The sequence below is a fragment of the Betta splendens genome, chromosome 4 (genome assembly GCF_900634795.4).
Source record: "Betta splendens chromosome 4, fBetSpl5.4, whole genome shotgun sequence".
In the NCBI taxonomy this organism is placed as follows: Eukaryota; Metazoa; Chordata; class Actinopteri; order Anabantiformes; family Osphronemidae; genus Betta; species Betta splendens.
The window spans coordinates 20,693,956-20,721,654 of NC_040884.2; positions in this window are offsets into that span (position 1 = coordinate 20,693,956).

Below are 27,699 nucleotides of genomic sequence, written 5' to 3' on the forward strand. Positions count from 1 at the left end.
ATTAACGGCTTTGAAAAGTGGGACAGCGGAGTACTTAGTGCTTATTAAAGTGGAATGGGTCATGCCAAAGGTAAGCTGTTTATCTCAGGAAGGAGAGTGGAGCCGGCCGGAACATCACGAGGAAGCGAGTCCTTCCACCCGGGTCCAACCCCTCATTAGGGTATGATGGCAGAACTGCTACAGAATGGAGGTTTGATGCTAAAATAATTAGTGTGAGAGCCAACAGGGAACACAGAAACATACACAAGTACAGTAATTAACAGACCCACATGTGCGTCTTGAATAAAGCGTCCTTAGTCCTCATGTTTTATTCATGGGAGTAAAAGTAGGCATGACTTCACGTGAGCTATCGCATTTCTCAGCGCTCGTTTATAGCTCTCCTGCGCGAGCCTGGCGGAGCACAGATAAGAGTGAAGGAGCCTGGAGGGCAGACGCAGCAGCGCACAGAGCCACGCGGGCCATCAGAACAGCCAGCCGGCAACACGGGAGCGCAGGTAAACCCAAAACGCTTATCGGGATGCCACGCGGGGAGCGGGCGGCGCCGACCGGCTGCCAGCCGCTCCGATAACGGGCCGAGACGTCTCCGGGCTCGAGGGTGCGCGTTTCAGCAATGATGGTTTAATACAGGCGCAAAAAATGAACACGTCTGTGCTTTTTACCTCACTGATTCTGAGGAAAAGGCTTTTATTTTGGAGGACCTCGGGAAAGTGTCCCAAAACATGTCTCCTCATTATCTGCTGGTGTGGCCTGTAAATGAGTGGTCCAACCGCAGGCTGCAAATCAGTTTTACTTGGAGATGATTATTATTTACAAAACATTACAAAACTATAACAAGACGGAAAAAAAGCGCCAGGAGCTGAGAGGAAACTGGAGTCATATTCAAATCATCTCTTACTAGATTTGGGCCAAAATCTCTTCATGCTTCCAGAAACAAAATGACGAGAGCTTCATTTCACGTGTTGCTTTCGTTGTCACGTTCGCTATCGTCGGTCCTATTTCTTTAGGCGTCTGCACAGAGAGGCTTGTTCTGAGCATCCGGGCCCCTCGGAGCCCCCGCGGTCCTGCTGTGACATTGGGTGTCTTTAAAGCAGATTATTGCTTGGCAGCGTTGCTTTTATGGTTTTTACACTTACCAGACATTTAAGACCTTCAAACAGGAGACGCGTCCTGTCTAAACAGGAGACGTGACTTCTACTTGACCTTGGGAGGCAACTTGCAAAAATTCTCCAATCATTTTTGCGGCGCGTTCGCGTTGACTCATGAGTGAATAACGCTCTGACGCAGCTTCCCAGCAACGCTAATCTCTCTCTAATATTAGAAGCCGTATGTTAATGGAGATAAGTGGGTGGGCGTGTGGCGCTGGGGCACGTTTTACCCAGTAGCCATCCTGGAGTCGTCTTAGAGGAGCTCTGCCTCTGAAGCTGCTCATCAAGGCATGCAGTGATTTGATTTTTCCAAGTCTGGCTCCAAAATCCTCCAATCACGCTCTGGATTGTGTTTGTGTGACCTCACAGTCGCTCCAAATGTTCCCCTGGTGTTTTCCCCAGTTTCTCTCAAGACCTCGTGCCTTGAGTCAATATTTGTTGAGCGTGTCATGAAAGAAGCGAGTGATAGGTGGGAACATGCTGCAGCCCCCCCCCCCCCCCCCCCCCCCGAGAGACCCTGAAAAGACAGAGTTGTGTCGTTTGGCCAAAGTGGACATAAAGTCATGGTTAGCAAAGCTGAGAGAGTTAAGTCTGTGTGACGCCTGCTTCTCACAGGACGATTACCACAGTGGGGGAGTTACTGCAAGGAAATGTGTGAGGAGTCCAGATGTAATATCAGGCGCTGAGCTAGTAACAGATGGCGGGGCAGTAAATCCATGTCTATGTGTTATTTATTCTTTCAGTGATTACACATCCAGGCAGCAGGCAGGTCCTCGCTCATGTTATTACAGATATTTCCTCAGCTTTATAGAAATGTTTGTGCAAAGATGCGGGACGTGTAAGGTGAGTAACTGAAATAGTAGAAAAACAACAAACCAGCATCACAGGACAGGAGATCCTCCAGGGCACACCCCGCCTCCCCATCTGCGATTCAGCAACTCACCCAAGGACACTTCACTCAGAAGGAGCCGGGTACTGAAGCAGCGACCAAGCGGTCGGCAGGCAGCAGCTCCACGGTGCTCCTAGACATCCATTATCCCAACGGCGCGTCCTCCAGGGGTCACGGGTGCAGGAGCCGAGCCCAGCTGTCATTGGACGAGAGACGGGGCACACCCTGGGAAGATCTGCCCCCCCCACACACACACACAGGTTATTTAATAAGAAGCATGTCCCCTGTATTTGCTATGACTGTCTCCATCGCCATCCTTCTCCTTATCTCACCGGCAATGTTTATGTTCCAGCTGTTTTTAGTACAATCTGATCCAAACATGACAGTGGAGATGAAAGCTCTCTGAGCTGTTACAATTTCCAGAAGGAACATTGGCAACATAATTTATTAATGAGTTATACCAAAAAAATCACATTAAATGAAGGAAAGGACAGAGAGGATCTGTCCCTGTACAACCCAGGACACAGAGTTGGGTCACGTGAACATCTGGGCTGCAGCTCACCGGGTAAAAGGAAAATCTATTATGTGGGTGAACAGTGAAGTGAACCCAGCACTGGCCCCCATTTGGCTGCTTCTTTTAGGGCGTCCGCTTCGTTAGCTGCCCTTCAGCTTTCTGTCAAACCACCGGTGCAAGTAATGAGTGAGTCAACCACAAGTTGGAAAGACGAGACGGATCCGCCCCCACAGCTCTGACCTGAGGCAAAAGGTGCTTCCCTGGCAGCACCGGTCACGACTACGCAGCAGATTAAATACTAAATGAAGAATGTGGGGTTCAGACAGCATGAGGCACTTTGAACACGTGAAACTGTGAATAATTTGGACTTATTGTACAACGATGACTGATTCTTGACGTGTCCAGGTCTACATAGAGAAGAAAGGCTGGAAATAAGAGGATATGCATTCAGAGCGAAGTGGAGGAGGGAACGCTGTCACGGCCCGATAACAAAGGAGAAAAACAAATCTGACGTGCTGCTTTGCTGTGGGGCGTCTTAAGACGTCCCAGATGCTGCGTTGATTGGCTTCTATTATGGATGGAACGGCCAACTGGTGTTTTAAAAAGCTAGCGTATAATCTGAAGCCAGTTCTTATTGAATATTATACGTTAAATGAAATCATATACTTACAGAACACTCCACTGGTCCTGGAAGCAGAGCAGGACAGGCTTTGCTGTTCTGGTGACTTCCTGCCAGCGTTAAAGGACACCACTGCTGGTCCGCTCCGTCCAGAACCTCTGCCTCCATCTGGCCAGTAGCGGCTGAGGAAGCTGTGACGGGTTAAACAAATCTGTAAAGATCATATTTGTTTGCTCATAATTGATTTTACCTCTTTGCCTCTGCTGTCTTGTTCCTGCCAAGGCTGCGTTTTCCATAGTTTGCTCTCCTGCGCATTTGAAATGAGGACTTAGGTTTGCAGGATGGGAACCAGGTCTGAAATCAGTCTTTTCCTTGTCACCTTCTTAAACTTCATGTCCTGCACACTAATACGTCTTATAAATAGACTTGGTTGTATTCTTGCTGCAAAGTGGCTCGTCTTGGACGTAAAAAAAAAAAGTGCTCGTCCTGCTAAGTTTCCGTGACACTTTATGTCAGAAAAGTTTGTTGTTGGAAGCATGAGACGGGCCCTGAGGGCAGTCAGCCTGTGTCAAACGAGGGAGTGTCTCGGTGTCTGAAATTCCAAATGAGCTGGCACCACTTTTCACTCCGATGACTTTCAAGACATCCTTTTGTGGCGTTTTGTGAATGTCCATGAATAAGCAGCGCTGTCCGTCAGAATCAACCTAGAGAGAGAAATCAAAGTCAAGCCTTGGCCCGAGCTCCTTCCTCATTAGGTTGAATAGCATCATCTGCTCACTGAGGCCACGCTGTCATGTCACAGTCAAGGCTGCAGACACACAAGATAATTACAGTGAGAGGTCCCCTCTATGTATAATCAAATATTTCCTTTGTATAAATAATCACTGACAAATCACATGTATACCATATGCAAATGTAACTAAATGACTCATAAGTTCATGATTTTTCTGAAACATCACTATGATTTTGGCATTTGTGCAACATCGTGACAAATATTAACTGGCGTGTGGCATGAAAACATGACTTTATATTACTCTGTTGATCCTCTTTGACTTTTTGTAGCAACATTTCCTCATATTTGCTGATTCCATCATTTATAAGATCGATAAAGAGAGAGAATGAAATGCTGTTAAACGGTTCTGAGCTAAGATTAAAGCACAGGCTTTTACGTTTCCTGCAGCTCCACCATTGCGTCAGGATGTGTCCCACACTTTACATGTAGCCTTACTGTAATGAATCTATGGATCGTTAGCATTTAGCACAACACAGAGGATGGAAACGCCACCGTGTCTGCGCTCTTTAGACAAACTTTTGTGGCCTTTGCAAATGTAAATCAGAAGTGGGCACACGCGTTCATGCAGATGTTTGTAGACAGAGATGCATGAACAAGCCAGTGACACTTTAATTTTCAATGCTTTTTACATGCTATTGCTGTAAAACGTGATTACGTTTTCAACTGTCAGACGCCTGCAGTGTTCTGGGAAGCGCTCTGCATTCGGCCTGTCTGTTTCTGAAAAGAACATTAGTCAGCACCGCTGCAGGATTTGATAGAGCAGGACGGAGGAGCACGTTCGCCAAAGCTGCCTATGGCATATAGTTATGTCATCCATATCACTCATACCCTCCACTGCGTTCGCATTACGAGACTGAACATTTCAACCATCAATGTCACTCAGCGTTCAGGTGCGGCTTCGTAGCTCTGCTGTGCCTTCAGAGCTAAATCCATCAACACTTGACTAGGACATTGTTTTAGTTACGCACCAGTAACAAGGTGCTGTGGAAGCTCAGCAGTAGCTCTCAGTGATTGGTGCCCAGTGTCCTAGTGGTTTCCATTAGGGCCATATATATTAGCAATTTACAACTGCTTTGCAAAGGAAACACTATAAAAGCCTCAGTCTGAGTCTAGGAGGAGGGAGCTTTAGAGACAGTTAGAAAAACGGCAAACACAGTGTTAATAAATGTGATATTATATTAAAAACACAGATTGTTTTGTTACATCAAGGCTCTGTAGTAAAAGAAGTATTACAGCTAACGCTGTAAAAAGATCACACACAACAAAGAACATCAGAGGTCAGCGTTTAATACACGCATGTATATTTATACCACAACGGCATATTTCCAATGGGAATCAAACCTCTAATGTTCGAGACCGAGCTACAAATTAACAGATGCACCGAGTCTCGTAACACGGCTCAGAATAATTAGCTGCAAAAGCGGCTTTGATTCAAAGAACAAACTCAAGCTTGTGACGGTGCCGGATAATGTGGAGCTTTTCTATTGTCTCCTTTCTCACACCAGCTGAATTCTTCAGGGATTGTTAGACTTTATAATCCACCAGTGGAGCAACTGTGTATTTATGCGTCTTGATTTAAATCAGTGTGACTTTGAAGTGTCAGAAATGGAAGGGAACGAAGCGCTAAAGCATCAAAACGCCTCCCAGAAAGACGACACCAGATATATACTAGTGTTTTACAGTATTTGCAGCTACTCAGACATAAACAAATGGACATGTGCTGTACTTCTGAGCCCGCCTGTCCCTTCAGGGAGCATCCGGGTAATGGAGGAGCATGACAGCCAGTCACATGATGACAGGCCAGCGAGTAAATCTCCTGAATCCTTTCATGAACTTATATTTATATCTGCTGCTGACACACAGCATGAATCTAACAGCTGTGTCTGTCCTGAGAGATTGGACTGACACGATACTTAACATTTCATACAGCACATCGAATGTTTAATTTGTTCTTTTACAACACTGAGACAATTTATTACACCTAGCCTGATCACTTAATATTATTATCTACGATTAAAATGCATAATCACTGCCAAATAACCAGACAGTCCTCAAGCCTGAAGAGAGCTGTCCGTGGTGCTGATCCACAAGAACAACCGTCACAGAAACAAACAGACATGAGTTTTTAACAGCTCCATCTTTCCAACTTTATAACCTTGTATATCTTTTCTTATTAGTATGATATACTTAGAATCTCTAGTACTGGTGGTAATTTTATGTTTTCGTCAGCCTTAAACAAATGTTAAACTTTTTCACTTCACAGAAACATTCACCCTGTTTGTTTAAATAATCCTCCTGAATTAAGTGCTTAAGACTTACAATTTAAATGCACCAACACTCTGCTTGACTTAAAAACCACACACTGTACGAAATACAATACGCAGCAGAAAAATGGAGGTGAGACATTGTCACCTTTACACGGTTAACCTCACTTGAAGTGTAAAAAAAAACTCCACTTAGCAAAATAAAACAAGCATAAGCTGAGCAGGGAACTTGGTGACAGGCGACACGGGAAGGTGCTCGGCTTTGGTCTCACAGCTTTGATTTTTCTGCTCCGCAGAGACACTTCTCGCATGTTCTCTTCCACAGTGTAACCTTTAGTGGCGCAGGGAGGCACGGCGATGAATCATCTTTTCCTCCAAACCACACTCATTACTGTCAGGCCCCATTTGACTCCTTCCTCATGAGATGACAGGTGAGAACAGAGGTGCCTCATCTTTTATTTATTCGTCTTTGTTGTGTGTACTTTTCCCTTTAAGTGCCCTTATCAAAGCTATGATTTTTTTACAATATGCCTTTGACTCTGCCGCAGCACGCTTTATTTCTTTTTTTAAGATGAGAAATTAGCCTGGCAATAAACAGATTATCCCCCATGACTGCACACTAAACCGATATATTTTTCAATTGTTGCTCTGCTGTGCGAGGTCAAATGGAGGCAGGTACTCCACAGATGAAAACCATCGGCTTTTTAAACTTACACTGTCATAAAAACACTAAGTGGCCACTCAATCACAGGGCTCATTTTATACCCGCTGAACTGATGAATCCACAGAAACGACTGCCAACACACATATATACAGGTTATGGGTCCTAGGAGAGCCTTTATATTATGTGGAGGTTGAGTAATTTAGAGTAGTAATATTGACAAAAGCATAGGAACTTCTTTAGTTATTAGTTATTTAGTTATTTGGTTATGTGATCTTGAATCCACTTTCTCCATTAATCCACATGTTTTCTCCCACTAATCTGGGGCAGGACTGCTGCTAAGCAAGCTGTGATTTTCTGTAGCTGAGCGTTGCAGAGGTGTTTTCAGGCCAGCCGGGACGAGCTGTGTCCTCAGTCTGCCCTCGGGTTTCCTTTCAGGAAGCCGAGATGCCTTGGGGCAATCCTCACACAAGCAAAAGAGCGGCATTTTAACTCGAAAGTCCACCTGGACCATTGAACCCCTCACACAATCATGACAGAACCCAGGTGCCACGTAGATGAACCTGTCTGAGCATCTGGCCCTCTGAAGGAGTGTAGCCTTTGACTAGATCCACCGACTCATCTTATTATCCGTTTTACATGATTCATGACTTGGAATATATGAACTGCTGTCCAATGAGGCCAAAAGGACAACATGATCTTCACACTGTGTGTCAGTCTTTAATGTCCTGGGCTTTAAATGAGTTACCAGGATTAGTTCATTATGTTGGGTAACTGCGAAGTGTCTGGCCTGACTGTCTATTTATAATCTATATTCCCACAGGAAGCCTGGCAGAATATGAACCACAGATGGGACTAATACTCCCTCTGCGCTTATTCTCTGGGACAAAATCTACATTTAATACACCTGGAACTGATGTTTTCCACAGTCACAGGAAACTTTGGGATTGACTTTCCCAAAGAGACAGAGCAGCGCAACCCTTTACCAATTCTACCAGATGGCTCTGGAGACATAAATGACAGTCACTGACTGCAACTCATTACCCACAGGTTGTAACACACCATACACTTATGCAAGTCAAAGCGAGTCCCTGTATACTTCAGACCCAGTAACATGGGAAACCCAGGTTGAATTATTCTGATCCAGATGCACGTTTCCATCTGTTGACTCCTTTAAAAACACATTACTGTGAACTTACATCATTTCAAGTCAATGCGCTTGACGTGCTGGATGATGAGACAAGATTTCTTACCACACGCTGCATTCAGAAAGTAGACACAATATAAAGCAACCTGTAGCTAAGACTCAGTGTTTTATTGCAGAAACCTAAACCTTCCCTGTTTATCTCGTTTTATAGATGATGTCAACAAACAGCCGTGGAAAAGTTATTCCCAGACACAAACGTTGAATCTTCTTAGCAAACGGGGGAAATCTGTGACTCACATGCTACAGTAGGTGCTTCTGAATCAAACCATCTGTATCCAGAGTGTTATTGTTGTTCAAAGGACCAAGCGTTTGCATTACTGGAGCCTGGTGAGCGCCGTGATATCACAAACAGCAACTGATGCTTTGATGAAAAAAAGCTGTCAACAAAACTTCTATTTTCTCGCCGTGCTTTCCGGCTCTTCTTCGCCTGTTTTGTTTTGTTTTCTCCTCAGGCTCAACTGATGCAACGGCACGAAAAATCTGCTTTAAGGCCAAAAACAATATTTGTTTTAAAAACAAGTGCTGTTTCGCATTCCATGTGTTCGTGTGGTTTTAAATCTCATTTCTAACAAGTGAAAGAGTTGGTCAAACGCAACAGTTATTCCATGTTCACTGAATTTTGTGTGATTTTAATTGCATATTAAAGACTCAAAGCTTCTGGCATCAGAATCAGCAGTTGCCAACGCAAAGATGAATATTTTACTTGAATAAATCAATAAATCACTTTTTTGAGTCGTGTTTTATCTGAGGTTGGTTCAAAATGCTGCAGCTTCTCCAGCATCCACAACCTGAGACACACGTTTCTTCAACTGTCTACCAGTTCACTGCTCAGCTGCACTTCCATTGTTTCCCGCTGCAGGACCAAAGCCTACAGTGATGCTGCGTTTAGTTCTCACAGCCAGGTCTTTGAAAGCGGCTCCCTGTGGAGCTGAAGATGTGCACGACACTTTGAACTTTTAAGACAGAAAGAAAAGTTTACCAAGTTGTTTATAATACAATTCTTCCCCTACTGGATTTGCTGGCCTCACATTATTGTCATTGCCAATTCAATTATATTGGTAATTGGTAAAGCTCAATGTTTATATGTTTGTAATAACAATCAACACAATTTGTATAAATGATAAGAAAAATGTCCTGAAGTCCTAAGGCCCTTCCGATTATTGATTTGGATTTACTGTCCCCAACTTCTGCTTTAATTCACTTCAATCTCTTTGTTCATCTTTTGTTAGAAAACGCGATGGAGCTTTTAGCTGCTTGGGATTTGGGGGTGGAGAACAAAAACAGAGCAACAGCCGACAATAATGAACATTTACCAAATCACACTTACTCCGACCTCCTCCAATAAAGTCTTCTCCTCTAATCCAACCCATACTCTGAAAAAACAATCTGCATGTACTTACCCTCAGTTGCACTGATCCTACTGAGTTTTGCAGTAGTCTGTTCTGTCTTTCAGTGTTTCTTCTTTTCGTTTCTTTTTTACTTTATTGAAGTCACACAAACTGATTCACAGAGCTGTCATCTGCGCTCTTCAAAATATTTTCCACAGGGAAAGAAGTGTGTATAAGCCAGTGTTTCTGTACTTACGGGCTCAGCAGGGGTTAGGGTAAGTGGGATTTGACAAAGATGGCGTGTGACATTGAAACATTTATTTTAAATAAAGAACAGCGTGGTAGGAGCGAGGCACAGACGGATGATGTACAGTAGATCATCAGTGATTTTACACTCCCAAATGAATTTTCTCGCCTTCTGTTCCCTAATGCGACGCTCTCCAGATGTCAGCACATGTGACGTATGAGCGGCTCTTATCTCCCTACCTGATGCCCCGCTGGGTGTCAAAGCCACGTCCCCCCTTCACTTCAAGCAATCTTCCCTCCCACTCTCTCCCCCGCCGATATTACTGGCCTTTAGGTTTCTATGGTAACGGCAAAGGAGCTAATATGAGGGCAGAGTCACAGATTTGATTTGGTGAAGATTAATATAGACATAGCATAAATTTCAGAGTATAGAGGAATCTAATATGAAGTGGCTGAAACGAGGGAGGCGGAGCTGACTTAACTTCCTCATTATTGCCAAGATGACAAATATTGATTAAATTCAATAAGCGACTGAGGAACATGTACCTTTTTAATGCAGATAGATAAGAGAGAGATAATTAAGTAGTGTATGTATATATGGGACGGAATTTAATTTACAGTGAGCTTTCACTGTGTGGGTGTAGAACATAATGTCATAAATTAACTAAATTAAATAAAAATGTTGTTGCCAATTAGGATCCAGCAGCAGAAGCATGTGAGAATATATTTTTTTCACAAGACACATAAAATTATGATTATTATACTTAACAAACATGTCACAGGTAATTGTCACTGTTGAAAATGAAAATTAACCGTAATGCGATAGATGAAAGACAATCGGAAAATAAAACTGCTTCTCAGTTATAAATATATATACACACATATATGTGTATATATATATATATATATATATATATATATATATATATATATATATATATATATATACAATATCTATACTATACACAGTATAATATTTATAAAAATGCCAATAGATTAGATAGATCCATACATTTGCATTAGAGATAGTAGTGAAGGTAAATGAATCTGTGGTAGTAGTGAAATACAGCAGTTGTGAAGTCCAGACCTTTGAATGAAAGTCTGCACATGGCCCGTCACCAATTTACACCTTTCTTAGGCACGTTAGAGGTTCTGGGTGAAAAAATATACTGCTGAATGTAAGTTGGGCTTAATGGATCTATAAACCAAATCTATGGTGGAGTAAATGGGTGCATAAAGCAACTCTATGGGTTGTTTAATGGATCTATAAACACAGCTCCAAACCCACAGCCACAACAAGTCTTTATCAGAAGTGCGTTGCCTGTTTCTAAAGCGCGCTTTGATTACGTGACTTGTGTTGCCCATGATGCTTCACAAATCAAACCGTTTCCCAAACGAAACGCTCCGCTGCAAAACTCTGACTTCAAATTACCACAGGAGGGACGAATCACCGCCGAAACTTCCTGCAGCTTCTCACCCGACAGTCCTGAAAGCGCTGAGAGTGATTCAGCCCACGGTCACGGGCCGCTCACGCCTGTGAGGGAGCCGCCTTCAAAGGAAATTGCAGCTGAAGTTGGGCTAATTAGACAGGAGAGCTATCTGCTGCCGAAGCCCAGCGTTGTCTCATCTCTCCTCTCCTGCTCCTCGCCGTAACACAAATCAAAGGGAATTTTGAGGGAGATTAAAAGTTAAAGTCAGTCCTTAAAGGGGCATCGCCAGCGATTCTTAGCTCGTGTTTCAGTTGGAAGAGAAGGGAAAACACACCCGTGCATTGTTGTGCATGTGATGCCTTTTGACAGTTCAATGCAAGAGACACAAATAGTTTGATTTGACACAGTTTTAATGAGTTGTTGGATGGAAAACTTCCAGGGGCGTCACCTCTCCGAAATAATAGCATTGCCTAAAAGTTCCTCTGCTCTGCCGCTGTTATTTCCTACTCATTTAAACACCAGCAAAACAATTTGCCCTTCAATTCCACCGCTGGGCAGGGCCACTCAAAAAGGCTTCTGTTTCCATCGGAGAGTGCACTCAATACCACATTCTGCAGGTAATTTCCCCAAGGATGCGATTCGCTCGCGCTCGCTCCCAGTCGCGCTCACGCTCGCGCTCACGCTCACGCAGCCGCAGCCTCGTGCACGTGCAGGCCGCGTACATGCGTGCAGCCATGCTCATGTGCTTTATTTATCTTAGTGCTGAGCAAACAACCTGCTGTGTCTCACTTGTTTCTGGTGTCATGATGATGAAAGGCACCTGCTGTTCTCAGCAGAAACCTCTCTCCGCCCTATGCTACTGACATCCCGCCTGCATTATTCACAAGTCGAGTGGTAATTCAGTCACTTCTCGGAGACTCTCAACTTTTGTGACATGGGCTGAAGGGAGATGCAGGAGCGGCTGAGTGGATCCGTGCCCTCGCGGAACCTCGTGCAAAGAGAAAATGAGGCAATAATGCGGACGCCTTCGTAGTCGCTCTGTGTTCACCTTGTGAAATGGAACAATTATTCTGCCCCCTGCTGTGCGGCATAACTGCATTTGCGGCTGCATGATTTGTTTTCCAAACACTTCATTAACGTGCCGATAACTTCATTAATTAAAGCATAATTTTTGCACAATCTGTTTCCATGTTGCTTCCGAGTTGCAGAATAAGTCAGTGTTTCCTAGGACACAAAAATGACGTAATGACACACTCCTGGTCGTTACGTGAACATGACTGTGGGTTTGGTCTCCCAGCATGTGACCCCCGCCCTCAGGCGACCCAGCTGGGTTTGATCAGGCCTGGCTTTCTGTACCTCTGGTCTTTTGAACCTTCCTGTTATGACGTCTGGGCCTTGAGTCTGCCTTGTTGTTGCTAAAGAGTCCGGCTGATGATGTACTGTAGGCAGTGGTCATGTTTGTGCTCGTCACTTGATCTCTGGCTTTTGGTCAAACTTATTTCCTAAATATAAAAACCAACAGTTGGAGCTTCATGTCCAGAATCACTGACAACACAGATCTCAATGAATATTGTTTAATCCTAACAGCACAAATGAACTCATGAATCTCTGTCAAGAACATCACAGTTATCAAATATCAAACAAATATATATTTATATTGATGCGGATGATGATGAATGATGCAGGCACCTTGTTTAAATGTTCTTGCGTTTTTTTTTATCACTATACAGTTATGGTAACATGTACCTGGGTCACACTGAACTCAAAGTGTCCGACAATGACGCCACACACTTTTTTCTTTGTGACATTTCTGCCATTGTTGAACATGTTTTCAGAAGAATGAGAAGAAAATCTGTTTTTTTATTGTCAGTCACAATAAGTTAAACATTTTTAAATTCACTTTCTACAAAGCTGCGCTCGCTTCCTGGCATTGACTGGGGACTGAGACAGATTCCTTTGTCTTGCACTCTGAATGCTGAGTGATGTGGCACTAGAGCACAGCAAAGGAATACTTTAAAGCTAATGTTCAGTGATGTTCTTCTGCGACATTTAAATAAGGTGTCAAGGACCGAACAGAGCTTCATCTGTCCTTCTGCCATCGGGGAGCTGCCAGTGCTTCTGGGTAACACTCTCGCGGTCCTTTATCTGAAGTTGTGTGCAAGGATTTGTGCGTCTCTGATAGTCACGTGGCGCCTTTTAGCCACGATAAAACACAGACAAACACGGCGTGTCCTTGGAAATTCAGAGCCTAACAGAACAACACCTTGTTTCTGTCCCGCTTCTCAGCGCTGATGTGACAATGCTCAGATTTTTCAGTCAAAAAACACCTAAACAGCACTTTCATTTCTCATTTCACATGCAGCTTAAGGTGGATTTAAAGTGAGTCATTTTCCATTTGTGCTCATATTGTATGTCCATGTTACCACTCACTGACATAACAGCTCCAGTGGTGCATACAGCCTAATGTGCTTTTCTGTTGTATTTGATGAGATTCTCAGCGGGCCACAAAAGAGCTCTCCCACCACCTCTGCACCTATACCATCACTCAGCGCACAGCCTTTTTTTCCACACTGGAAATGTACTTTCTCATTTAAATGTATGCAAAGTAGGTTAAAGGCATGCGCCAACACACACAGAGTGGCACCGGTGGAAACGACGCAGGCGGGAGATGACACGAGAGAATAACTATGGTGTCATCCTGTGGTCTGAGGCAGAAAGACGCTAAGTCTGTCTGTCTGCCTGCCTGCCTGCCTGCCTGCCTGCCTGCCTGCCTGCCTGTCTGTCTGTCCGTCTGTCTGTCCGTCTGTCTGTCCATCCGTTCATCCTCCTATCCATCTGTCTGTCTGCACATCTGTGTGTCTGTCTACCTGCCTGCCTGCCTGCCTTACTGTCTATCTGTCTGTGTGTCTGTGTGTCTGTCTGTCCGTCTATCTGATCATCCTCCTATCCTTTTGTCTGTCTATCTGTCTATCTCTTTGTCCATCCATCCATCCTTCTATCGGTCTCTATGTCTATCTATCTTTCTGATCTCCGTGTCAACCCTTGTGAATCCCTGTGTAAAGAAATCAGCATGCAGTGTGGGTGTGTGTTGGAGGCATATACTTCAAGGTCATGCTTCCACATTCGCGCATGCATCAAGACAAAAAAGCAAAAGACCAGAAGTATCCCTAAACACTTAAGCCCACGTAAAGCCCACGTTTCCCTTCAGGGCCACTGGCAGCTTTTCTAAATATTTTAAGCGGGTGAAGGAAAGCGTTTGACACTCTGTGATATCAGGTTTAAGCGTAACCATTTCATTTCTTTGTAGGGCAGCATTGACTGTGAGAGAATGGAACTGAACTGGGAGAACTGGTAACATTTGTCTTTATTATAAACGATTCTTTAAATTCAAAGTGGTGGAAGTTGTTAAGCTGCTTCACGTCATTAAAGTGAAATAAAGTGGTAGGGGCATATTTACAGATCTTGTTTGCCTGGAAGTCGGTCTTACTCTAAATTAAGCCCGGGGAGTAAATATGCAGGCTGTCAGTGACAGGAATGATACTCGCCACCAGCTCCATGAGGCAAATTGCTCCATATTAAAGTAAGTTCATGGACGGGTGCGTGTGGGCTATTTTCCTCATATCACGCGATGCCGTGGAAGTGATTTCAGTCCTCCTGAGCGCATTAATCCTGCCTCGTCGTGCTTTAACGCTGCTGTCAGTTCTTGGAGCGAATTGGTATGTTGCCATCTCTCAACTGACTAGTTACCTGACAATTTGGAAAGTTGAGGAGATATTTCTCATACCTCAGAGCTCCTCTCAGGGGTGGAGTCAAAAGGCCACGAGTAGTTCAGCGAGATTGTATCACGAGCAGAACTTTAACAATGGTCTCATCTGTGTGTAGCCATGTCCCATTTGTTCACTCCCTCTGCAATTGAATCGCCCCACTAAAGTGACTCTGCGGTGCCTTGTTGCAGGAGCACATCCCCATCTGACTTGCAGAGAATGAGCTATGTTATTGCCTGGCCTAGTTCCTCCTGAGGCATGCTAATGGAACCCTTTGGCAGCCTGCCTCTGGAGGCAGGAGGGATGGACTTGTTTCACTTGATGTCAGCCTGGGGATCTGGAGGAGAGAAGAGAATTACAGGCTGGCATTGCATCAATTGGCAGGAAGCGTGCAAAAAAAAAAAAAAAAAGGACAAGGCAGTGTTTCAGCCACTAGACAGAGAGATAAACACAGATTGTTTGACTTGTATTGTTTTGGGTTTTGGGTTGCTTAAGGTTACATCCTCGTACAGGCTCTGCAACGTCCCATTCCCCCTGACTAAAAAGACATAAACTGTTTGTTTTAAATGGAGCCCCGCCATCTGTTCCAGGTGAGCCTCCGCTCCCGTCCCTGCAGAGAAACTCCTGATTGGTACAGTAATTGAAACACTGCGCACTAATGGCTCCCACATATGGCGCTTGCTTGGCTGGTGCCACTGTGTCTCCTCTGGAGCAAACAGCTGTGGGTGCAGCTCACCGGGAACGGCCTTGAAATGTTCTGCCAGGTGTCGACTTTTCCATCGCGCCCGTCGACTTAATGTCCAGTTGTCAGTCAAATCAAATTTAGATACTTATATGTCAAATGCTCAGACTTTGCAGTGGCCTCCAGATTATGATATCCCAAATGAGCCCAGACTAATGCCCGTTCATAAGACTATTGCTGGGTATGAGGGTATTATGCAGGCTCAGTGGTGAGCCCCGAGTGGACATGACTGGCTGCGACATCCATGATGGAAATATTAATACGCTGCTTAATATTTTCATGTAAAGTGCTTGTGTGTTTACGTGGGTACCGGCCTGTGGAGACCTTCTAATCTCAGGGAGTGCTGCTTCCTCTTTGGCACATCCCAGGGCTGCACACAGGAGCGCTGATGCTTAGCGGCCCGAGATGCCTGCAGCTCAGCTATCTATCAGCTTGGCTTAGGTGGTTTCTACCGGTCAGCACTACGGCGCAGTAGCACACTTGCACTACCCTGATGGAAAATTCAGACATATATACCTCTCGTACGTGTTACGTCCCATTAGCATTGTGCTGAAGTGGCCTGATATTAGTCTTGGAGAAGTGACACACACGCTGTGAAGTTGCTTGGCATTGTTAATACTTTTGCCATCTTGGTGAAATGGCAGCGCTGCCTCTGACTCCAGTCCGCTTCTGGAGAGGGTTAACTGTGTCACATCCTCAGAAAGAATTTCCCTTTTAATGGCCCGATAATCAATCCTAACTCGATATGTCAATGCGTAGGAATAAAAATGTCAAGTTCATTACTAACAGCTGCCACAGCCTGAAGAAAACCAAGGCTTGATATCAGAGGCAGGCGAGATAAGAGCGGAGGATTACTAGCCTGTCAGCGTGCTGAGGAGAAATCAGACGGCCCAGTGAAGCTGTCTGTGGCATCAAAGGTCGTCCTTATTAAAGATTATTATGAAAGGGCTTGAAGATACTGTCAGATGAGTGGATTACTGTGAAAATATCATCTGCAGAATTGCAACAGGATGCAGGAAGGTCAGGTCGGCTGAGTGATCAAGCGGAGGGAGAGGGTTTCTCGTTGGATGCACACGGTGCCTTTGTTAACGGTGCCCCAAAGGTGCTCCAAGTATATTTGTCACTGATGATTAGGAACGGCTGAGATATGGAGCTGGATTGCCAGCACCAACTGCTTAAGGTGCTTTATCAGTGTTTACTTAGGATCCAATTCATCATCAGGCTGGAATGTCTGGGAAAGTCAGCAAAACAGCTCCTAAAGTGCTGCATCAGAGAAAGTCCAAGTGCTGGGCTAATACCTGCAGCCAGAAAATGATTCCATCATCCAGCATTGATCAGGCTGTGCTATATATAGCAAACGACACCCCAGCAGAAGTAACGCTGCTGGAATCAAAGGCTCCTTTAGCAAAGGGGGGGTTCAAGCATCGAGGGACGTATAATTCCTTTGTGAGTTATAAACTCTGTTCGCCGTTCTCAGGATATTCGTGAGAGTGCGGAAGCGCAATCGATTTCATCTGATTCCTCCGGTTAAAAGCGCTCCTGCAGGTGAGGAGCACAGAAGTTAATCTGTTATGATTTGAGCCGTTTGGACAAACCACTGATTCAACGGTATTTTGCACTCAATATCCCGAGGATTCCTCCGAAATGCAAACGAGGACTGGAGGGCGGTTGTGCAGCAGCTTTGCAGAGATTATCTGGGCTGTAATATGCGATAGAGGATCTCTTTTCCTCCACCTCCTTCCTGCGTGGAGCTCTGCTGCTGTTACAAATTGGAGCCTCTGTAATGGGATGCAGAACAGTGACAAATGGCTTCTTTTACAGTATATAGGCTAATCCCTCTGACTTTGTGCGTGCCCTTGACATTTGCTGTTGAAACCGATGTTCATGCAGTTTGACTTTTAATGGCAGGGCGCGTTTCCTCCCAAGAAACTTTGCACAGGTTACAAAACATTCGAGCAACTTGGTTATTCACATTGGAGGAACCAGTGTTTGTTATTTAGTCCCAGAGAAGCCAGAATCAAGAACTTATTATCGAACATGCAATTTTGGTGACATTGGGGAGAGAGTCTGTGGAGATTCTTAGATTTAGATTTAGACAAAACAACAAGCGTTACACATGTTATTGCAGGAAACAGGAGTCTGTGACCAGTTGTGACGCACTGCATGCAAATCAATCAATATGTAAAACTAGTAAAAGTGTGTGATGTAATATCGATCTGTTGTGACGCTCCAACACTTCTTAACAATGATTCCCAGGAGGTTAAGGTTTTATCTGGCCTGTTCCAATCCAGGGATGTCAGGCAAAACATTTAGATTGAGATCCTTTTACTGCTGATATCCTGCAGCTGAATGAGTATAGCTCCATATCACAGGTAAATAACACCCTGCTTCTGTTTGGCAAAGTCTTTGTCACAGCTTCTGCTCAGCTCCAGCATCTATAGGAAACACAGAGTCGTTCACAGACCACTGTAATCCTTTGATTATTCCATTAAAAGACATGTTATTTATTAATATGCCGTCTCTAGTTGGAAAGACGCTGGCTCGTCTTATGTACGTCTGATATTAATAGTTTTTCTCTGCGCCTCTATTCTCTCTATTCTGGCTGCGTTGTCATCAAATCAGCGTATGGAGATTAGGTACAGAAGGTGTAGCTGGCAGACATGTCAGCAAACAAGCGCACCAGTTCAAGAGAAGCAATGCTGCTGTAGGTGTCGTCCTCCTTCTCTTTGTTGAAGAAAGGCTCGTCTGTAGTTCAGTGTTGGATTGTTCTTGCTGGACGTATTTTTGGCATTACCACATGTCTGTCGGGTGTTTCGTCAGTCTACCTGCACTCACCCTTCAGACCCTGTAGACGGGCTACATTTGGTGTCTTTGGTGCTACTGTTCTGTGGCCCAGCCAGGTGGGTTGGTGATGGTCTGGGACGGCATATTCCTGAAGGAGCCGACAGAACACTGACTGTATCCCGATAAAAAGAGAACAGCTGTTCCTGCCTACCAGGGTGTAGGCACTGACAGGTCCTTATAATGTACCTTAGTAATTAAGAGCAATCATCATCCAAATGTATATTATTACATATATATGTATGTACTCATACATTGATACGATCATCGATTTGAGAGGAGTAGGTACTGTAAAATAAGTGCTTTACCCCACTTCACAGTATGTTTTGATAATTCCTGTTGAATGATTCTGTGATGCTCCGGGGAAGCTCTGAGGTTTGGCGTCCACATATTCTGTACATAAAAGAGCAGCTTCCTTTGAGTGTAGCTTCCCCCCAGGCCAAGGAGGCTGACCTGAAGCGAGATGCGGCGCTGACGTGAATGGTCTTCACACATCTGAGGATACTGCACTTTTGCTTATATGGAAAAGAAATGAAACCTTTCGCTCTTTTGGGAACGAGGGGTTTGTAGATTTGCATAGTGTAAAACAACAAGATGAAGAAAAATAGGATGAAACCAGTTGGAAGGTGAGTATTGCCCCAGTTTGACCCTTCCCATCTAGAGACACTGAGAGGGATCCTCTTAACACTGACCCCCTTCATAAAACTCAATGGATCACAGGCTACTGAAGGCTTTACAACATGAATCCAACCGTGTCCTTGAAATTTGGGTAAAAAGACGTCTTTGTGTGCTGGTGGAGCCTTTATGAGGGAGGCCTTGGTGCATGTAGGATACGAGTAGAAGCAAAAACCCTGGTTTGCTTCAGTTCAGTGAAGACCTACAGATGTCAGTGCGTTTGAAATGAAAACTCTGGGGTGTTTCTGGTCTTCTTTGGGCTTTTGTACGTGGCTGCTGGGTCGGATGCTTAGATTTTGTACCACTATCACGATCGGCTACTCTACTTCCTTTCTAGGACTTTTACTTTGGTAAACCCAGTGCAGGTCCTCATTCCCTCAGCTTTACTAATCTCCCTAATCACTGTCACCTGTGCTTCAAAGTAGAGTTGTCTAGAGTTCCTTCAAGTTTTACAAGTTCAGGTTTTTGTTTACAGAGTTTTGAATTTCAAATTTTAAGCCACAGTTGTTGCACAAAAGGACAATCATTGTCATACAGTATGTTGCTTGTCAGTGTTTTCAGTCTCCTTGATTTTAAAGCAATTTCTTTGTTCCCACTGATCATCAGCAGCGCGTCCTGCATGTTGTACCTTGGGTATAAATTATGCTTCATGGAAAAGTCTGCAGTTCTGGTTGTGAGTACATGTTAGCTGTGCTTTGCCTCTTCCTTTCCCAGCCTGCTTCTCTCTCTCCATATTCAGCGAGTCCCTGTGTTCCGTGCTGTACCCACACCGACGGCTGTGGACACCTCTGCTTTCTGTCCCCGCTCCCTCCATCCTCACCGTTTCTCCCAGTGTCTGCACATTTCTCTCTCTGTCTTTGCTCGGTAGAAGGAAATGTATTCCCGTGGCGTGTTCTCCTGGGCTTCAAACGCGCTTCGGCATCTGATCTGAGTGCAGCTCTTGTGATCAGGCATGATGCTTACTTGTCAGGTTTGCCTACTGCTTCAGTAGCCTCTTGTTTTTCATCACGTCCCTCTTCTTCTTCCTCTCAGCAACATCTTCTTTCATGATGCAGCTCGCCTGCAGCCTGTTCTGTCTGCCTCTCTTTGCTTTATTGTTACTTCTGAGCTTTGCAACTTTTCACGATGAAAAATATAATCCAGCTTCCTGGATAATATAGAATATACGTTTTGACCACTATAGCTACAGTACAACAAATCCAGGGCCACCTCTTGATTTTTTATACAATTCACTCCAGTTGACATTTTAACATTTCACTGCATTTGTGTGACACTTCCACACAAACCAAGACCAACAAATGATGCTTGTTTAAGGCTACACGTCCATCTTTATCCGTATTTACGGTACATAAAGCTTATCAGTCACATCAAGTGTCACAAAGCCCAGTAAAAATTCATGAGCGGTCTTATCCGTATATTAAAAGAACACGGAACAAGCCCACAGAGGATAACGTGGGAGACATGAGGCCGTGTAACCCAGATCTATTCGGGCATCGCGGCGGCTAAGTGCTCGGACTGTCACCTCGCATCAGGGAGGAGCAGTGCCTGTCGCCACGGTGCTTTCTGTGTGGCGGCGCATATTCTTCGTGTCTCTCCGGTGCCCCACTTTTCATACCCCACAGACGGGCAACTGGGACAACAAGATATGCGAGTGGCTGAGTTTGTAGTTGCAAACGGTGCCACTACCGGTGGCACCGCTCAGCTATTCCATCACTTATTCATGTAATACGTAACATTTAAACCACATCTAATCTCCCTGAAAGCGGCTGATATGTGCTGAGTCTCTGTTTACTGTCATGGAAGCGGAGGCGGATGTTGGAGGCGACTGATTTTATTAGTGCATTCCGAGTAATGTGATGATGAAGATAAATCTAGTGGCGGTTTTATCCCCTGAAGCTGAGGTGCCCCCCCTCTCCCCACATGCTGTGGGCCAGTTGTACACAGCTGTACAAATGCTGGGAAATCAATAAGAATTTGAGTCTTATTACTCTACTCTATACAGAGTGAACCGCAGGCACAGAACAGTCGTGTCGGTGGGATATTTGAGCCTCTAGCAATTACCTAAAGGCAGCTGCAGAATTAATTCAGTGCACAGAACTTTTGTAGCAAAGCTATTGCAAGTTCGAATTCAAACCGGTGGTTTTAGACTTTGTATGCAGCTCTGCTCCTCTTTAAATAGTAAAATCTGTGAGCTAGCAGCAGCTAACTGGCTCTAATTCAGGTTGGTGTTTATGATCAGATTTTCTTCCGCCAAAAGATATCTGAATCTATTTAGAAACAGAAGTAGTGGCAGCTTGTTGCTCCTTTACTACTACTGTAGATCACCATGATCTTAGTGTTTATAATGTAATATGTATATTGCTGCAGAGGTGCTAGTTTTTCCAGACGTTTTTCCTGCATACATGCATTTGCATCTATTTACATCTATTCTTGCATATATTTCATATATATTTGTTTTTAGGTTGCTTTTAAAACTGATATATTAAAAACCCACCATTTTATGGCCCCAATCCATTTCATTTAGATGCCATGCTGTAAACTAAAGTACATTCAGTAATTGAATGTATTTTATGGTTCAAGTCAAAAAGCCAAAATAAAGTCGTCCTCCTCCGTTCACCGTTTTAACTCCCTCATAAACTCCCTCTTAGACTGGACTCGTTCCAGACGTGGCTGAATGGGAGCGTTTGCTCAGGATGTTTCCCTTTTTATGCCCAAACGAGCTGGTTTTATGTGACGGTCTTTAGCTCCGCGTTTGTTAAACACGGCCGTCGTTTGCTGCTCAGCCTCTAGATTTTATTGTCATCAGACTCAAGCGTTGTCATTGTCTCGTCCTGTCACTCTGCTGTACATTTACACTTCACGCTGTTCTACGTGGGCCGCAGCACACAGTCAACCATGTCATTGACCTTGTGTGGCAGCTGACACTGAAGAAGCTGCAGCGTTTTGAGTTTAATCAAGACACAGACCGTTCAATCAAACAGCCGTTGTGGTGACGTTTACGCAACAAGAAAAAATATATATATTTAGTCATTTTAAATGAAAAAATCAAATGTATGTGGCTGAACTTTCCAAAGGTCCACCGCCTTTGACATAGGGAGATGTTAAATATTAAAAAGGCAATGTTCATTGGTTTGTTTGCATTTGTATTTGTGTGAGCAGAAATGCAGACTCAGCTAAAGTAGAGACTGATGAGAGTGTTTTTCGTCTTTTTCCAGACGGCTGCTTTCACTCGTGTTTTCAGAGTTGTTCCTTTAATACCTCACTTAAGGACCATTTTTCTGGCTGCCGTTTCACCTGTGGGCTCCTATCTGTGCATCTTGTTTCCCTCCGCGCTGTAGCCCGCAGCTGTCCTCTCATTTGTAACTCACCAGCCCTGAATAAGAAATACAGATTACACGCTGGCGATTAATGAAACAAAGCCGAGCATTTCTTCCACGACGTGAGAGTTCTGCGCTGTGCTTTCCCCCTAGAACGCCACAAAGACGCGTTCAAAGCACAAAAGGCTGTCGACGGGGAGACAAGCAACTGTGTTTCCTCCCTAAAGGCTGTTCAACACAATGTGTAATGGAAGATCAGAGTGTGTGGCCTACTGGGGGATTACTGCAACCTTTGGCTGAACCACACACAAACTCCTGTAGAGCTCCTGTAACTGTAATAGTCATCCATGACTCAGCGTGTGCATTAATGCCCCTCTACAGGCATATATTAGTATCATACACGTTTATTCAAATGCAGCTCCCAGGCATTAATTCCAAAAGTTTCTAAGTGCAGCCGAGTCTTTTCGATCTGCTTTAAAAATCAGGTATTTTTCACATGACTTGAAGAAAATAATGTCTCTAATTGATTTTTATTAACGTCTGAGTGGAGACGTATCTTTTGCTTTAATCTGCTTCAGGTTGGTTGGACGCCATTAACCTCCGACTGTGCGCCGGCTCACGTCCGCGACCCCGATCTGCAGGAGGATCCTAAAAAAGCTTGGGCTTATTTGAACTAATCAGAAACGTTAATCTAACTGGTGCTGTGGCTTTATCAGCCGCATGTGAAGAACTATGAGCAATGGAGACACCTTCTAAAAAGGCTAATTAGCATCAGGAGATTAATCCAAGACACTGACACTGATGCACTAGTGGATTCATAGTGAGTAAATATTTTAGAAGGAAATATTGTTTTGTCTCAACAAAGTTTGAAGGACTACATGATTTATGTAAAGCAGCAATCACCATTCAACGTGGAGTGCCAAATCCCCAGCCCGGAGTGGATGTGACCTTTCATGCTAATTCACAGCTATTCATTATAGGAAAAAAGACGACTTCCATCTAAACAAGGCAGACGGTGATTTCCATATGCGGCACTTAACGGTTTATCATTTAATTGTGATCGGAGCATTCCTCGTCGGTGGAAATGAGCCGAGGCCCAGGAAGCGCCGGCAAAGTCGAGAGAATTCCTTTGCATAATCAAACATGCTAATTAGATGAAAAGTGGAGCGAATGTGCAGCCACAGACCGAGCCCGAGATTAGTGCGGAGAACAATGGGGTGGGAGACGCCAGCGCCAGCTATTGTACGGCTGATGCTTATTGATACAAGCCATTTTTGTCCTCTATGCAAATGTTTACATCTGAATACAGAGGCGCGTGGACGCAGGCACACATCCGGCCTCGTGTTGTGACTGCTGTGACTGGAAAACTTACATGCAGTGTTCAGGTGCAATTTAACCCTAAATTATGAGTCAGAGTAGGACTATGGGTAGATGCACCTCACATATTTAGATGCTGTGTTTGGAGAAATGATGGAGCAAACGAAACAGGAAGTTGTAACGAGACATTAAAGTAATGGAGTAACTCCTTTATTAGTAGCGGAGCACTCATGTCATCGTGAAGACATTTTAACAAACCCTGTTATGATTCATCTCCGACTCACACACTTTGACACCGAGACACCAATTCAGAGGGCATATGAATATTCATCTGAAGAGCCACAGGTTCAGAAAGCTCCTCTCCATTCATGCCCACACAGTTGGAGCGATCTCTTTGATGATTTCTTATCGACACGCACAAGCTCTTCGACCTTTGAGTGCGAAAAAATAACCCGACTTCACAAACAAGAATAATGATGATTAACTGCAGGCGTTTCTGTAATTAATGAAAATTACCAGAGAATGAATTGATGTGGAAGAGCGAGGAAAAGTCGCTGCCAGCTCGACATGTGAATGGAGCTGAAAAGCACCACCGCCAGTATCTGTGGAGAGAACCGCCGCCGCTTCTGGAGATGTGTCCTGGTCGCGTGATTCAGAGCCTCATTTATTAGCATTTTTATAAGAACTGTGAGTAAAATTCTATTAAAGGGGATTTTTTTATTTCACATTCATACGTACGAGCACACCTCGCACACGCTGAGTGGAGTCAGCGGGCGTCTGAGGGCCCTCGTGCTTGTTCCCGTTTCTTCATGGGACGACTGGAGTCGTTATGACTCTGTGATTGTGTGATTTTTCAGTTAATTTAACACCTGTCAGTTTGTCTTTGTCCCTGCGTTGATAGGATCTGTTTCCACTCCGGTTTGAGGGGACCCACACCAATCACGGACGCGACGACGGGAAAAACCACATCCCGGTGGCGAAGATTGATTTGGTGCATCGTCCTCTCAAATTGAACACTTGGTTGCGGAGGCCAACTGTCTGGAATGCAGGGTAAGAATGGGGGGAAAAAAAGCCTCAGAGGAACTAGTTCAGTAAATTAAATGGATTTACTCGGAGCAGGGAGGCCATGCAGAATGATTTTCAATGAGAGGGAGATTGATGAATATGGCGAATGGCGAACGGCTGCCGGATCCATTTGTTTTTGAATCCTTTCTTTGAAATTAAATCCTCAGCTGATTACGAGAGAATGGTATTACATGGATGAGAAGGCTGGAATAGAAAAATGAAACAATTCCTTATATAGTGTAGTGCGAGTGTTTTCTTACCACCAGTCTGGCTCTCGCTGATAGAAATCATCCACCCAATGGCTTCCGTGATGGCGGCTAATGTTTGCATTCATCCGTTTGCCGCTTCCAATACAATCTCTGCTGCTGTGTCCCCATCGAGGTCCCGTGCGGTACCGAGCACCCGCATCCCACAGACTTCTGGTGTTGACCGTACATTTTTTTTGTTTGACTCCCAGGTAGCAGGAAGTGAACATTTTAAAAAGGTCCTGTAATTGCTTTTCTTATCGCCACTATCGTGTTATTGTGACAAAGCTTACCGTGGACTCGCGCCTTTCAGACGATGCCCCGTCTCCTCCGCGTGGCGGCTGGCAGCGTGTCAGCGCTCTAAATCCTGGCCAGGAGGCCAGTGTATACATAGATGGCATTCAGTGTTAATCTGATTAGGCTGAGCAGATAGGGATGCCTGGAGTATATGTCATCTGAGTACAGCATCACCGGTATTGATTAAGCGAGCAAACATCAGATGGAGACACCAAACATTTGCACAGACACACACTCTCTCGCCCGCTACTCTGCAGATGGTGGTCAGATACACTCCCACAGCGAACGGGTTCATTTTCCTGTGCGGCTCCTGCCAAAGCACCACCGTCGGCCCTCTCCACCGACCGGCTGCTGGTGATAATGCATTGGAACCAAGACAGATGTCTCTCATCCGACGGCCAGCTCCTTCATAATGGAGTGAGCGTTCGCACCCCAGGCAAATGTAATAAGCGACGACTGTGAGGGCGTCAGTACCCGACTAGAACCGGAGCCCGTCGTGACCTGGACGATAACAAGCCACACTTTGAGCCGTTGTGTCCAGGTTCCGCAGGCATGTTGTCATCACACTTCATTTATTATATCAGCTTGTCGTCTGATTGAAACACAGCGTTCTGCTGAGAAGCGCATCCATCTGTCGTGTGGAGAGGAAGTTGTGTGTAAACAATGTCATGTTTGTTTGTCCGTGAGACGCGACAGAGAGGATCGCAGAAGACAAACAGGAAGTCGTCTGTCGGGGGACTGATTCCTGCCCTGGAGGCTAAATGTCCTGACTGAGTGCGCTTTATGAGTGCAACAATTAGGACTCGCATCCCCCTGTAATTACCAAATGTTGTTGACTCCCAGATAGGACGTGGCTCCAGACGATTAGCTGTCACACATCAGACAGGGTGGTGCTGCCAAAACCCGACCGCTTCTTACTGGTTCTTAACTGGGCTATAGATGATAATAATTAAATTTCACTGAGCGAAGTTAAATCTCAACTGCTGATAGTCGGGGAAATTCATTAGAAACATTTTAGACAACATCTATGGACCATGAATATTCAATCAGCCTAAATGCTGCTGGTGCTAAAGCGATGTTAGCTCGGCGTTCCCCTGACGTCTCACATACCTGGTAATGACATTCTCATTGGCCTCAGCTGTAATTAGTGTCAAGGGCTAATTAACAAAATGTAATTAGCATCAATTAAGTAATTAACACTAAGATAAAATGGAGACCGCTCCACAGCAGCATGCTATCATGCCATCTACCTTAAAGCACTGCTGCCTGAGTGGGTCTGGTTCAAAAGGCCCCCACATAGACTGTAATTGGAACCGACAAGGCGTTGGACACTGGGCGACTTCTTGAAGACCTTTTCCATATTTTTCTTACTTTACATTCTTCTTTTTTTGTTTATATATGCTGTTAAAAATTCTGTTGTGGTATCACAGTGAGGCAAGAGAAATGCAATTAAAGTGCTAACTAGAAGTGTGGCCGTGGGGAGGTGGCCGGGGTTACGGCGAGGCGAGGGGAAACTGGAAGGAAGACGGAAGGTGAAAGTGTAAGAAGACTGAAACTCTGCAGACTCTGGAGGGAATACTGATCTCCTGTGAGCATTTAAAACCATTATGGAAAGGGCAAACCTGTGCTGTATTTTAAGTTTAATCCTCAGCCGCACCGATAATGTTGCGGCTGATTCACACACTGTGTGTGCACGAACGACCCCATTTCCACAGAAATTAGGACAACAACTACAATGTCTAATTTGCTTAAAGCTGGACCGTAGATGCTGCGTGGGGATGTGAGAGCTGCTCCTCGCACTGGTTGACGTGCGAAGGTCTCTATTTTCCCGTCGCTCATGCAAACGCAGCTCTGCCACTTCCTTTGCGCTGGTGTGTGATTTTTTGGATGCGACGTCTCCTCCTTCGTTTTTCCTGGCGTCTGTGAACTTGATTGTGCCCGTGCGGGATAAGAGGCACGGCTGGGGCTGTGTTTATGCAGACTGGGTAGCGCTTTGCAATTTCGCTGCTTATTTTGGACAAAGTGGTGATTGAGAGAGCGCCTGCTCAGAGCTGCACGTGCGCCGCACAGCCGCACCTCAACATTAATAAACACCTCTGTGGCTTCTTAATGTATGCACGGAGATAAATGTCAGAGTCTGTACACTCGAGCGATGGTCTTGTGGAGCACAAATCCAGCTCAACCTGAGGTTTGCATGCTCATAATATGCTCAACGATAAATGAGGATATCAAATGAAGTTTAATGACTCCTCCGTGTGTGCATCGGGCTACAAAAGATGCACTCTAGATAAAGAAGTGGGGGAACAGCCGGGACTGAATGGAAGACTGACTATCAGATAG